Below are 15,334 nucleotides of genomic sequence, written 5' to 3'. Positions count from 1 at the left end.
ACTGTTTATTATCCACGCCTCACCTGCGCACATGCCCGCACTCCTTACAGACAGCTACGGTCGCAGGTTCGAATCCTACCTCGGGCATGGGTGTTGTGTGATGTCCTTAGGTTAGTTAGGTTTAAGTAGTTCTAAGTTCTAGGGGACTTATGATCTAAGATGTTGAGTCCCGTAGTGCTCAGAACCATTTGAACCTTACAGACACCGCCAAAACACACTTCCTACCACTTTAATATATTCCGTCTAAAATTTCTCCCATTCGGAAATTCCTTTCTAGTTGTTACCAGTTTGCGTTTTAGTCCTACTTCGTCCGTGCGTTATTTTGCTGGCGCATGGCAAGATTCATCTACTACTTCCAGTGCCCCATTTCCAGTTCTAACTCCCCCAGCAACGCCTGATTTAATTCCACTGCACTCCATTGCCCTAGTTTCGCTTTTAGTATGTTCTTCTTATGGCCTCTTTTCAAAGCAGTATTCGTTCGTTTGAACCGATCTTCAAAGTTCTTTGTTGTGGGTGACGATTTCTGTCTTAGGCAATATCCAACTCTAACCCGCTTCCACAATCTATCCACGGTTGTATTTAATGTCTCGGTAGTACTTATAACTGATAGCACTGGGAAGAGGCTGCAACCCTGTCTCTCATGAAACTGCTACTCATGGTCGGAATGCTGCCACTGCACTTCAAACAGTAACAGCGGGCCAGCCGGTGTTGTTGTATTTTCGTGATTTATCATTATTCTGGCTTTTTAATGTGCAATTGTTTTGCTGCTCGTCGGCGGCCGCAAAATACCTGTAACTTGTAACTCACGTTGACCAAGAGAGACGCTATCATTCAGACCTGGTCAACTAGTGGGGTATGTGCAGCAACTGTTATGTGAGGGCCACCAGTCGAGGACAAAATTGCTAAATTTTGGAGATCCTATTCAACTTTTCGCCAGAGGGGTAAACAGAGTTTGAAATTCACGTGTTTTGCTCCCCAGGTACAAGCTGATGTAGCTTAGGCCAACTCTACATCTTGTTTCAGTAGTTGGACTCGTACGTGGTTGTCAGTTGCCGCATGATACAATTTTTTTTTCCTTACAGAAATAAACACACCCTGTTCACAAATTTTATACGAATTTACCTGCATTTCATTGTGTAATTTTCAGGAAAATACATTCCATTAAGTGCTTATACAAAACTGCAGAATTTCATTCCGAGGTGTGTGAAGAAAGATAAATATTTGTTGGTGGGTTTCTGTGCAAATTGATGTGGCCCAGAAGCTGAGTTCATTCCAACGGTGTGAGATGTGGTTAACTTCGGGGCTGTGCACCGAATTTACAAAATTTCCTTCGAACCGGAATGCAGTCGTCTCATCTTTTTTGCATAGTGATACAATTAGTGGCTTCAGGGTATCAGTGTTGTTGTTGTTGTTGTTGTTGTTTTCAGTCCTGAGACTGGTTAGATGCAGCTCCCCAAGCTTCTTCATCTCCCAGTACTTACTGCAACCTACATCCTTCTGAATCTGCTTAGTGTATTCATCTCTTGGTCTCCCTCTATGATTTTTACCCTCCACGCTGCCCTCCAATGCTAAATTTGTGATCCCTTGATGCCTCAGAACATGTCCTACCAACCGGTCCCTTCTTCTTGTCAAGTTGTGCCACAAACTCCTCTTCTCCCCAATTCTATTCAATACCTCCTCATTAGTTATGTGATCTACCCATCTAATCTTCAGCATTCTTGTGTAGCACCACATTTCGAAAGCTTCTGTTCTCTTCTTGTATCAGTAATGACCATAAATTCTGGTACAGTGAAGATTCCACAACGATGCCACCGTGTGCAGGATGACTCATTTCAAAATGTTTATTAAAACAGCTGCGTTCACTTTGCCATCCCCAAAACTAATTTCCGGTCTACCGAATTTTACTCGTATGAGTACTATTCGCCAGGTCAACTCTGAGGGACGCGCCAAGATGACAACGCATCGTAACCTCCTTCCAGCCCTCCAGCGCCACGCGCGTCGCCTCCAGCCACCTCACTTGGACGCTCGTGTGACGAGCAGCTGCAGGGCCGCCGTGACGCCACGATCTCTGCTCGTGTTCTCTCGCTCGATTTTTAACTAGTTTTGTGAGGAATTTGACTGTAAAATATGTGTATCTATATTTGCACTCTTTTCATTCGATATAGTTCTACGTTGTTGCACATGAGAAACCATTGATAACAGCTCGTACAGTTCTGTGCTTGCCTTCATAGTGATCCGTATCATCGGCTCTTGTGTGTTCGATTCCTCCTGTGAAGCCAGTAAGAATATTTCGTCTTTTGGAAAGACACTAAAAGGCCTGGTTGCTTCAGCACTGCTCTGAAGGACCACTACTGGCAACATACACGGATAAAAAGAAACTAAAGTACGCCCGAAGAGGCTATGAAGAACGCCGTGTGATCCTCAGCCCAGAGGCTTCACTGCATGCGGATATGGTGGGGCACGTGGTCAGCACACCGTTCTCCCAGCCTTACGCCAGTTTCCGAGACCGGAACCGCTACTACACAATCAGGTAGCTCCTCAGTTTGCCTCACAGGGGCTAAGTTCATCCCACTTGCCAACAGCGCTCGGCAGACTGAATGGTCACCCATCCGAGTGCTAGCCCAGCCCGACAGTGCTTATCTTCGGTGATCTGACGGGATCCGGTGTTACCACAGCGGCAAGGCCGTTGGCAACAGATACGGATACGGACGTGTTAATGGCCAAGGCTATTAGCGAAATTAGCGCTTGCATAGCTGGGCTTTCTGCGTCCACAACGCGCTGGCTCAGTGGACCGTGAACCAACCTCGAATGCAGTAATACACTGAAGAGTCAAAGAAACTGATACACCTGTCTAATATCGTGTAGGGCCACCGCGAGCGCACAGAAGAGTCGCAACAGAACGTGACATGGACTCCTCTAATGTCTGAAATAGTGCTGGAGGAATTGACACCGTGAATCGTGCAGGGCTGTCCATAAACACGAAACAGTAAGATGGGTGGAGATCTCTTCTGAACAGCACACTGTGTGAAAGCACACACAGATAGGCTCAATAATCTTAATGTGTGGTGAGTTTGATGACCAGGGGAAGCGTTTAAACTCTGAAGAGTGTTCCTGCAGCCACTCTGTAACGGTTCTGGACGTGGAGGGTGTCGTATTGTCCTGCTGGAATTGCCAAAGTCGTCGGAATGCACAATCGACATCAATGGATACAGGTGAGCAGACTGGATGCTTACGTACGTGTCATCTGTCAGACGTATCAGGAGCCCAATGTCACTTCAGCTGCACACACCCCACACCATTATAGAGCCTCCACCATCTTCAACAGTCCCCTGCTGACACACAGGTTGTCTCCACAGGCACTCCTCCGACGAGGCAACATGTTTCCAGTCATCAAAAGTCAAATGTCGGTGTTGACGGGCCAACGGGCCCAGGCGAGGCAGTGAAGCTTTCTGTCGTGCAGTCATCAAGGGTACTTAAGTGGGCTTTCGGCTCCGAAAGCCCATATCGATGTCGCGTTGAATAGTTCGTACGCTAACACTTGCTGATAGCCCAGCTTTGAAATCTGCAACGATTTGTGGAAGGATTGCACTTTCATCACGTTGAACGACTCTTCGGTCGTCGTTGGTCCCGTTCTTGCAGAATCTTTTTCCGGCCGCAGCGATGTCGGAGATTTGATGTTTTACCGGATTCCTGATATTCACGGTACAGTCGTGAAATGGTGGTACGGGAAAATTTCCACTTCATCGCTTCTTCGGAGATGCTGCGTCCCATCGCTCGTGCGCCGACTAGAACACCATGTTCAAACTCACGTAAATCTTGATACCTGCCACTGTAGCAGCAGTAACCAATCTAACAACTGCGCCAGACACTTTTATGCAGCCGTTGGCGACCACAGCGCCCTATTACACCTGTTTACGTATCTCTGTATTTGAACACGCTTGCCTATACGAGTTTCTTTGGCGCTATAGTGTATATGTTCTTACGTAAGCGGTGAGAGATGAGGACCCTCGTGTAAAACAGCGTGCACGGGAGCGCAACCGTCACGCAGGCCGTTGTTCATTCGTCGAACACCACAGCCCTGCCTAGCACTCACTGTTGTACGTTAGCCATGCAGGGATGCACGGAACACACTTCCGCGAGCAATATTTGCATCGTTCGTGGAATTCTTTTTGGTGGGCGTTAGGTCGTGGTCATAATGCAGGAAACATGAGAGGCTACAGACAGATAATGGCGCATGTTTTCAGTAGCGAGAGTAGGTTCTGTCTGTGTGTGAGTGAGTGACATGGACGTGTACGGCGTAGGCCTGGCGAGTTGCCTGTACAGGGATTCATTCTTCCGTGGTGCAGATCCCACCTCCCAGACGATGGTGTGGGCAGGGCGGCCACCAGATACAACTCGCAGTCACGTTAGGTGTTCCCTCATCATAGAGTAGACAGTTGCTGCATTGCACAGGCTGTTACGCTCGTGTCACTGCAGTTTGATGGGAATATATTACGCTTTCTGAGCAAACCAATGAACGTCCATATACAGCTGCTGCTATGGAATGCACTGCTCGTTGTGTACAACAATTGCCCTGGCCGGCATGATCACCAGCTGTCTCGCCACACGAACAGGTGTGGGACACAATGAAAGGGGAAGCTACTCGTTTTTCAGGCACGGCACGAGCCGTTGGCACTGTGTGGCGGTGCAGCTGTTTGGACACTCTTTACTGTGACATGTTTCATTTTCTCTGGTTTTGTTCTCGTGTACTTACCCAATGACGAACCAGCTACCACATCACTTGCCAATAAAACAGCTTTGTCGTGGGTGGCATTTTTCCCTGCGGTGTATAAAGCGCTCCGCAAGAATACCCCAATTTTAATGGCTTTGACAGTTTCTAGTGACTGCTGCAATCGCGTTATCAAATAATAACGGTTCTTTCCGCCTGTTTACCGCGTCACTCCAAATCATTTGGAGACTGGATTAATAGAAAATAGAGAAACGTAAAGATGGTGCTTTTAATACTTCAGATGTTGTACATAGTCTTACCTCCAACCCCCTCCCCCCTCCCCCTCCCCCCCCCCCCACCCTCACCCCCACGTCCCACCGTCCACTTGAGTACAGCGCACAGAACGTTGATATAATCTTGCGAATCTGTCAGAAAAGTGATGCTTTGGGATTTGTTAAACTCGTCACATTGTCTTGAATGTCCGTTACGTCTTGAAAGTGTTGACCCCTTATGTGAATTTCTGCACTTTGTCGTATTTTATTCATAACAGGAAGCCTCGTCACCCGTGATGAGTTTTTCCAATTGTGTGCGTTTTGCACTTCTTTCGCAGCAGGCGAGACAAGGAATGGCGGGACAAACTTCGCGCACAGTTTTTTCTCCAAAGCATTCTGGTGACTGTCTTGAACACTAGCTTTAGAGAAGTCGCCCCATTGCGATTTCTCACACGACGACGTCGACACGCTGTGGTCGCCAAGCCCGCTCTTTAACGCCGCCTGCTCCCGACTCACTGGTCGAGAGCGCCTACGTTGTTTACAGTTCTCAGTTCAAACTGGCACCGTAGACACTGAACAGACGTCGTTTATGCGCCGGTGATGGTCAGAGTGAGCGTAATTCCTGCACCAAGTGTCGACGGTCTGCAGATTTTCCTGCCTTGTGTTTCAATATTCTAGCGTTGTGACTATCGTGAATACAAAATCGTCAACCAATTACCTCATGAAGGTTTCGACATTATCCACAGTTCCTTTGGGGTATTTTTTTTACGCTGTATTATAGTCGCCAACTGTTCAATCCAGTCACTAAGGTGGGCCCATCTTCCGTAATTGCGTATTTTATTAATTATGCGATCGTGTGTAACTGTATCGAACGCATTCTGACAGACATAAACATGGGTGCCGATTTAAGACGCAGACAGAACGAGCTTGACTAGTTGTGAGTCCTGCGATCGTGACGTACTGGTTGGTTATAATTTGCAGCTATTCACGGAGGCCCAGAGTGGCTTGTAATTGTCGTGTAGTAGCGAAACATGCCAATGCGTTAAAGCAGAACCGATTTACGCTGGAAATAAAAAGAGTTCAATTTTGGCCGCCAGGTGCAAATGTAGCGCTGTAAAACACCTCGCCGGCGTCCCCGTGCTCGTATTCAACAAACTGTGTCAGCGTCGGTTGATGATAAAAACAACATTATTATGCCGTTTTCATTTGTTTGACCTTTCCTGCCCACGTGCCGCTCCTAATTCGTTACATACGGAAATATTTTTATCCGTCTCTCTTGCACTCATAGTGGCAGACTTGAAATTGGTGGCCAGAAGTGGAGCTAATTTGTTTCCAGTAGAAGTGTGTTACGCATTAACGCTTTAGAATATCTACGAAGTTTCGCTGCTATACGATAATTACAGCTCACACCGGACCTCTGTTAATAGCAGCACTTGAATTAGAACCATCCGGTTCCTGGGAATAATACTGGGGCAGCGGATTTTTGTTGTGGTGTTAGGAAGTAATAAGACGGTAGGCATTGGCATTCTGTGGTGAGACGGGAGAGTTGGAAGTTCAAAAAAGGATGTGACCACGCGAGGACGCTGGGTATCGCTATGGGCAGCAGCCTGCTGGATGACTGCGCATGCTCGCAACCAGCGCGTGGAGCATTGACGTCCGTGAGCAATGACGTCAGCGCACTGTGGCGCTCGCGCTCGATGCGACAGGTGGGCGGAAGCGTGGGCGTGGGCGGTCTCTCGGTGTTGTCTGCAGGGGGCGCCACACCAAGTTATGTGCTGACACGCCGCTCGCCTTGCACCTTACGCGCGTGGGACCGTGCGAATACGCCGCGACGTCTCGGTGGTAGAAATGTCATCTCGGCTTCTCACGTATCGCTGCTCTTCCCTTCACATTAAAATCGTACAAGCCGCTCCTTGTTCTTACATGTTGACAGTGCTGGAGGAATGGTGTCAGGTACGATACGACGGCACAAGGAGCATGACCGGTTGCTCGTAGCACGCTACCATACTGGAAGCGGATTTCGCCGCTTTGCTGTGATGCTGGCACAATTCAAAAACTACCCTTTTTGGGAGCGATCTTTTAAATTGCAACAAAAGCGTAAGGCATGTAATTTGGTTCTGCACAGTTCACATTTCTCTGTGGTTAAAAAAATACGTTCAATAAGAGATTTGTAATGATATAACAAACATAACACTCGAGGTTTATTTTGTACTTATGCTTTTATTTCAGAAAAAATGCATTTGAACTCTAAAGGTTACAACTGTACGTATACCGTCTAAAGTAAATCACAGAATTTTTATGATAAAAATACGGAAATAAACGCTAATGTATGGACTCAAAATAGACGTTATAATGATATTACAGATGGTTATAAAAGGAAGCGTAAAACTCGGAGGTATGGTTATGCTTAATTAACTCAAGTCTATCTGTCTTCCTTCTTTCAGGTAATGGACGCTTTCTTGGCATAAGTGGATTGAAGTACCAGAGAATCCTTTACTTTTCGTGTTTTCTTCAACTGAGTATCAGTTTCCTTAGAATCATTATCTGTATACGACGTCTTGTTAAAAAATAAATAGTATGTTTCTTGTAGCTCCTTTATAATTTTCATGTCACTTATTACAATCTATTTATCTGTATTTTGAAATGAAGCTTCTCTTTCACTAAGACGTGTTTTAATGCAGTAAAAATCTCCATGCGACATTTTAAATACATCGTATGGTTGACCAGTCGTTTTAGTAGAACGGATATGGATACGAAATGGACTGACGTATTTATTGGACCTCTTTAATACGCGCTTTTACTCTCCTTTCGATCATATAGTGAGCACTATCACCTTCGTTTTGGACGTGTCCCTTGAACAAAAATTAGTGGGTAATTGATGTTATATTAGGAAATTAACAGTATGCTGATACAAACAAAACATGTATCTGTGTATTTTGTTGACACTGCAATTGTATGTATAAAAAACAAACTTAATTTGTTCCATCGTTTTTCTATGTACCGCAACGCTAAGTCCCTATTTCCATAACACTACGATCCCCTTCGTCCTCGTAGCAAACAAAACAGGTCATATCATTTATTGTAAGATTGAATATATTAAGTTTACTTTCATAGTAAAACAATGACATTTCACCCTTTGGACACTGAAAAACTACTTGTATGTCAAATCACGTTACTATGGTGTTATTGCTACTTTCCCATTTGTCTCTTTTCTTCTCTTTATGAGTTAAATTTTTTTCCGGGTAAGAGACGATATAGCTTTCTGTAAGTTGAACTTCTTTTGCATTAGGCGCATTCTGGGATGCGAGACGCTGCTGACATTGGTCTTAGTTTGGTGTGTGGAATTACTAATTAAATTCTTGAATGAAAATTCTGTAGAACATTACGTAGTTTACATGCAGGTCATATCGCTGTAAACGTTCATTTACGTAGTTGATATAGATTTAGGCGATCGTTTTGCTACCATCTGTGTATTCTTTACTTGAATCAGCTCGGCAGTAATAACTCTGTATTTTTGGAATAGAGTTTATGTACTGTCTAACTCCCTCTTTAATTTTTCTCATCTATCAGTTTGTCATTAATACGTTTTCCAGGAAGATCTTTTGCAACGATGCTCGTCGAAAGATCAACTTCGTTCTCTAATACACTTCGAATGATCCTATGATTTACATCCAAGGTATTCATAAAGAACACCTTCCAAACTCTTAATCAGTTCCCATCTTTTTGGAAATAAAAAGGATTTTGTGCTCTTGTGCTACTTTGTTCTTCAACATACCGATATTTAGGCATGACTTACAACATCCTCGCGGCAATGAAGTCTCGCTGTATATGTAAATACCGTAGCAGCCAGTAATTATCAAAATCCTTCTTTTCTCTTTGTAAAATTTTTCCATACATTTCTCAGGGCAGCTTCTTTTAATTCCACGCCACTTTTTTTCTTAGTTATATTGGAAATGTATGACATACCAGTATTTCTAAGCTTTTTGGAAGGATGAGTTAACCAGTTGTTCGTATTCGTTTGTTTTCTTTTTCTCCCTCTTTTCATTTCAATGAATGTTTCAATACTATTACCATTCCTGTGTCTTAAATAATTATCAGATTCTGGTGAACTTCCATTAGTGCTGCTGTTCTTAGTTGGGATCAGTATCATCTGAATCAAATATTAATTTTAATTCTTCGTTTGCCGAGTGTTTATTCGGGTTGCTTTTCTCGTTTATTTCTACCTTATTTTCTTCCACATTCATTGGCCACGCTAAAAATGAAATAAACGATGTTAAAACTATCGTCACTTGGTGTAAAAGTTCAAACAGTTGTTAACAAAATAAATACGCGGAAAAATTGTCTTCCGGTGGGTCATAATCACATTGTTTTATCCTTAACACGTAAATAACTATTTAGATAAGCTACAGTTTGCAGGACTGTTTTCACAAACGTTTTTCCAGACTTCGTTAACCTTTACATTTCCTTCTGGTACATTATTATTGGAGACTGTGGAAAGGTTTAATTGAATGGAGTTCTTGCTCAGGGAGACAGCATGCTTTCACTATCAAAATACATAAATAAAGAAATATAGCAATCGATATAAACTCAAAATATATAGGCACAATTCAAAGATAATCCGAACAAAACTTTCATTTAATCATTGATAGAGGCCCATTTCAAAATAACATTTTGTTAATGGTGAAATATGATAAGAGATGATAACTTACCACGAATATCGGCACTACTTGAAAAGTGCCGTTTTCAAAGAAACATATATCGCAAACTTGTTCTAACAAGAGCTGTCACTATTCACGAAACCTACGCGACCACTTCCTTAGAAGGCTTATGAACAACCGAGGTTATGCCGCTGTTGTTGGAAGAAAAATGGTGCAAATGGCTCTGAGCACTATGGGATTTAACATCTGAGGTCATCAGTCCCCTAGAACTTAGAACTACTTAAACCTAACTAACTTAAGGACATCACACACATCCATGCCCGAGGCAGGATTCGAACCTGCGATCGTAGCGGTCGCGCGGTTCCAGACTGTAGCGCCTAGAACCGCTCGGCCACCCTGGCCTGTTGGAAGACAGTTGGTAACTCTGTAATGCCCTCAAGATCATTAAACGGACCCGTAACGAAACGCGGTGTTCTTCTTGGGATCTTTCACATCATCCGTTAATCCAACCCAGTAAGGGTCCCAGAGTGACGATAAATACTGAAGAATCGGTCAAACTACAGTTGAGTTAGCATCTACTTTCGTGAATAAATGAGATGTTATGCAACACGTAACACCTTTATTACCCAACTTGGTGCTATACCACCTTTTCGCCGAGTCAATAGAATGTCACGTAGATGTATCAACGATCTCCTAGTCAGGTCTGCTTTCTTTGTAGGAGCTGTGACTGTAATGTGTGGCGATAGACAGTGTAGTCGATGGCATGGTTTTTAGCTAAAAGAGATGCTGTACTTAATTAGGAAACGTATGAAAATAATTAAAATATGCAGTGTAATGGGTAAACTGAATAGATCTGTAGGAGTGATCGTCTAATACCTTAAACATATTGTCAGTTCTAGTATAATAAACTTTCTAGGCACCAGGAATTTTATGTCCATGAATCAGCATGGTTTTAAAAAGCATCTTTTCTCGTAAGATATACTGCGAACTATGGATGACGGCGGCAACAGGCTAGTTCCATATTACTAGATTTCGGGGAAGCATTTGACATGGTGCCGCATTGCAAGCTGTACGAGCATCTGGAGTAAGCACACACACAAAATTGTTTGCGAAGTAGTTGAATTATTCTTTGATTACCCACTCTCACACATGAAAAAAACTCCTACACACAAATGTTTCATTTTATGCTTTTGTGAGGTTGGCAGTTTGGGAAGAGGGTGACAAATTAAAAGCCTTCACTTGGTTACAAACTTCCTAGCTACGTTATTGCGTAAACGTCAGTAAAATATTGGGTCCAAATGGCTCTAAGCACTATGGGACTTTAACCTAAGGACATCACAAACATCCATGCCCCAGGCAGGATTCGAACCTGCGACCGTAGCAGCATTGCAGTTCCAGAATGAAGCGCCTTGCCGCTCGGCCACAGCGACCGGCTAAAATATGGGGTGTGAAGACAACCTCATAGGGAATTGTTTGTGCAGTTCTGTAGAAGTTAGAAAAAACTAATAACAGCAGATTTCGCCAAGACATCAATAAAATTTAAATAGCCCGTGAGTCTTATCGTCGTCATTAAAGTTTATGTATGTGTATTAGAAGATTTATAAAGTGAACGACAAATTCACTCACAAAAACAAAGTTTGCATTCCACTGATACGTTCAGTTTGAGCACAGTATAACTTCATTCATCGTTATAACAACCTAGTGAAAACAAACTTTGCGTTTGAAGTTTTACGTCGCGTCGACTATTATTATCGTTAAAGATTTAGCTTTCTCTCGGATTTGTGGTCGTGGGGGATAGGGGGTGGAGGGGGGGGGAGAGAGAGAGAGAGAGAGAGAGAGAGAGAGAGAGAGAGAGAGAGAGAGAGAGAGACAAAATACATTAAGCGGATCAGAAGGAGGTAGGTTGCACTAGTTACTCGGAAATAAAGAGGCTTGCACTGGATAGCGTAGCGTTGAGAGCTGCGTCAAGCCACTCATCGGACTAAAGACGACGACGACGACGACGACGACGACAACCTCAACAACAACAACAAGCGGAAGGAAGCAACTATGGTCTTTTTAAGAAGCCATACCAGCATACCAGCACTTGCCTGGAATAATCTGAGAAAACCACAGAAAACCAAATTCGGGTGGCCGTCCATAGTATTCAGGCCAAGTTTTTCAAAATAATGAGATTACCACCACACTTTATCCAGCCTTGGGACTGACTACATGGCAAACGTTTTTAAAATCAGCTTATAAGCATCGTCAATATCACTTTTAATTTTTTTATTTATAAGTTGCTATTCACATTTTTTACATCTTTCTATCAACAGGGTGTTTCAAAAATGACCGGTATATTTGAAACGGCAATAAAAACTAAACGAGCAGCGATAGAAATACACCGTTTGTTGCAATATGTTTGGGACAACAGTACATTTTCAGGCGGACAAACTTTCGAAATTACAGTAGTTACAATTTTCAACAACAGATGGCGCTGCAAGTGATGTGAAAGATATAGAAGACAACGCAGTCTGTGGGTGCGCCATTCTGTACGTCGTCTTTCTGCTGTAAGCGTGTGCCGTTCACAACGTGCAAGTGTGCTGTAGACAACATGGTTTATTCCTTAGAACAGAGGATTTTTCTGGTGTTGGAATTCCACCGCCTAGAACACATTGTTGTTGCAACAAGACGAAGTTCTCAACGGAGGTTTAATGTAACCAAAGGACCGAAAAGCGATACAATAAAGGATCTGTTTGAAAAATTTCGACGGACTGGGAACGTGACAGATGAACGTGCTGGAAAGGTAGGGCGACCGCGTACGGCAACCACAGAGGGCAACGCGCAGCTAGTGCAGCAGGTGATCCGACAGCGGCCTCGGGTTTCCGTTCGCCGTGTTGCAGCTGCGGCCCAAATGACGCCAACGTCCACGTATCGTCTCATGCGCCAGAGTTTACACCTCTATCCACACGCGGCAACCCCTCAGCGCCGCTACCATTCCTGCACGAGAGACATTCGCTAACGATATAGTGCACAGGATTTATGACGGCGATATGCATGTGGGCAGCATTTGGTTTACTGACGAAGCTTATTTTTACCTGGACGGCTTCGTCAATAAACAGAACTGGTGCATATGGGGAACCGAAAAGCCCCATGTTGCAGTCCCATCGTCCCTGCATCCTCAAAAAGTACTCGTCTGGGCCGCCATTTCTTCCAAAGGAATCATTGGCCCATTTTTCAGATCCGAAACGATTACTGCATCTCGCTATCTGGACATTCTTCGTGAATTTGTGGCGGTACAAACTGCCTTAGACGACGCTGCGAACACCTCGTCGTTTATGCAAGATGGTGCCCGGCCACATCGCACGGCCGACGTCTTTAATTTCCTGAATGAATATTTCGATGATCGTGTGATTGCTTTGGGCTATCCGAAACATACAGGAGGCGGCGTGGATTGGCCTCCCTATTCGCCAGACATGAACCCCTGTGACTTCTTTCTGTGGGGACACTTAAAAGACCAGGTGTACCGCCAGAATCCAGAAAAAAATGAACAGCTGAAGCAGTACATCTCATCTGCATGTGAAGCCATTCCGCCAGACACGTTGTCAAAGGTTTCGGGTAATTTCATTCAGAGACTACGCCATATTATTGCTACGCATGGTGGATATGTGGAAAATATCGTACTATAGAGTTTCCCAGACCGCAGCGCCATCTGTTGTTGAAAATTGTAACTACTGTAATTTCGAAAGTTTGTCTGCCTCAAAATGTACTGTTGTCCCAAGCATATTGCAACAAACGGTGTATTTCTATCGCTGCTCGTTTAGTTTTTATTGCCGTTTCAAATATACCGGTCATTTTTGAAACACCCTGTATATACATCTTCTGATAAATTTAGTCAAGTTTTCGTAGGTAGGAGATAGGTTTCAAGCAACCTCTGATCCCACCATCCTCTTCGTTAATTTTTACTCCTTTTTGCAACCTTTCATCCCGTTTCATGTTGAGCTCTTTTTTCATTTACCTTTCACACACAGCTCTTCCCTCATTAATACAGACGCTGAATTTTCCGCTTGTGTCTGCATACACCTAATTACTTCATTCATTTTAGGATTTGGTCTCTCAAGCGTTTCATTAATTTTGTGGTGCTAGCCTTTTACAGCGTTGATCGTTCGACGGCGCCGTTTGTAAGAACTCCAGAGGCTGACAGGTTTGGTTTTCTTCATTTTCCAATGAGCTGCCTACAAAGTAGTCGGACTGAGAAAGCCTGGGGATATCCGGTGCCTGTGAATGCATCTCGAGCCACCACATACGTCTTCGGGCCGCAGGAAAGCTAGCGCAGCACACACGCGTATTGGTCGTCTCACATCTTCATTTTATTTGTATTCACGAGTAAGTTCTAGATCTTGCACTTTCCTCCAGGAAGACTTTTTTTGTGGAAATAACATCCATGCACTACGGCTGTAGTTTCCACGAGATTTCGGAAAAGACGGATGTATGTCTCTTCTTTTGTGAGGAAATAATGCAAAGACAATTGGATGTACGTCTGTTTCATTATTTCTATTCCGAAAGTTGACGTGAATGGTGATTATTTGCAGAAACTGTTTGCTAAGCACTTGAACGTATCGTCCACAAAAATCTTTTGTTTCCTTCTTAGAGCCTTTTTCCCTGCTCTTCCGCTAAAACATATTATCCTTTCTCCTAATCTGTTGCCGCTTAACAGAACACTGCTGCCACCATTCATAAACAGTAACTCTGCTTTGAGGTCAATTTCTTCTTTTGCCTGAGGATATGTCCCATTTTCCTGTGGTTTCGCCCGCTGCTAGTATAAAAGCCTCTTTGTTACTTGCTCTCCTGACATTTCGGTGACAAAATAATATCCTCGATTATGCTGACAACGCAGCTCCTCCGGATGTGTTTTGGAAATAGAAATGTCTTTCTCTCGTACCCTTTCCTTTGCCTGGTTCAAAGTCTTCCTTACTTCAAACCGAGCATCATCCAGAGGAGATCCACGCTGACGCTCGAGTGAAGGAAAAAAAGGCGCCATTGAGTCCTCGATTGCCGGCCGGAGTGGCCGTGCGGTTCTAGGCGCTACACTCCGGAACCGAGGGACCGCTACAGTCGCAGGTTCGAATCCTGCCTCGGGCATGGATGTGTGTGATGTCCTTAGGTTAGTTAGGTTTAAGTAGGTCTAAGTTCTAGGCGACTGATGACCTCAGAAGTTAAGTCGCATAGTGCTCAGAGCCATTTTTTTGAATTCTCGATTTTATGCATTTCTCCTTTTGTCTTGAACAGTGCCACGACACAAACACGTCTTCTTTCGTTCTTTTCACCATGTAAGAATAACCTACATAGCGGCAACTCGGCTTTCCACGAATGCTCGTTGAAACTTCCATATGGGAACTACTGTGATAGAAATATGAGTCGCAGGATGTGAACTCTAAGCTGGAGCGGTACTCTGTGATTTGTTCGGCTACTCGGCTACTGCCCTAGAGTAGGTACATCGGGGCGCAGGTCGGTCAGGTGTGGGGAGACGGACCGGGCGCAGGTAAGCCGTGAAACAAAGGGAGCAGGTACTGGCCCCATATTTTACAGATTTTTGGTTGGGGACAAATTTTACTGGACGCAGTTTTCATGGGTTCGCTCTCAACGGCCGCTCAGCAGTACCTGCGTGCACAAAGGGCTGGGAAAGTCCAGTCCCGCACACCCAGAGTTAAAATACT

The 15,334-nt window shown here is 44.2% G+C and overlaps 1 protein-coding gene and 1 pseudogene across 1 annotated transcript in view; one reads left to right on the top strand and one right to left on the bottom strand.

Annotated features, from left to right (window-relative positions):
• The window catches only part of LOC126101111 (choline/ethanolamine kinase), a 200,436-nt gene that overhangs the window by 67,692 nt on the left and 117,410 nt on the right, over window positions 1–15,334 (top strand). The window lies entirely within an intron of this gene.
• On the bottom strand, window positions 2,574–2,691 carry LOC126102421 (5S ribosomal RNA; annotated as a pseudogene).

This window comes from Schistocerca cancellata, chromosome 9 (assembly GCF_023864275.1).
Source record: "Schistocerca cancellata isolate TAMUIC-IGC-003103 chromosome 9, iqSchCanc2.1, whole genome shotgun sequence".
NCBI lineage: Eukaryota > Metazoa > Arthropoda > Insecta > Orthoptera > Acrididae > Schistocerca > Schistocerca cancellata.
Note: the sequence above shows the minus strand (reverse complement) of the source record. Positions and strands in the feature narration are given on the sequence as shown.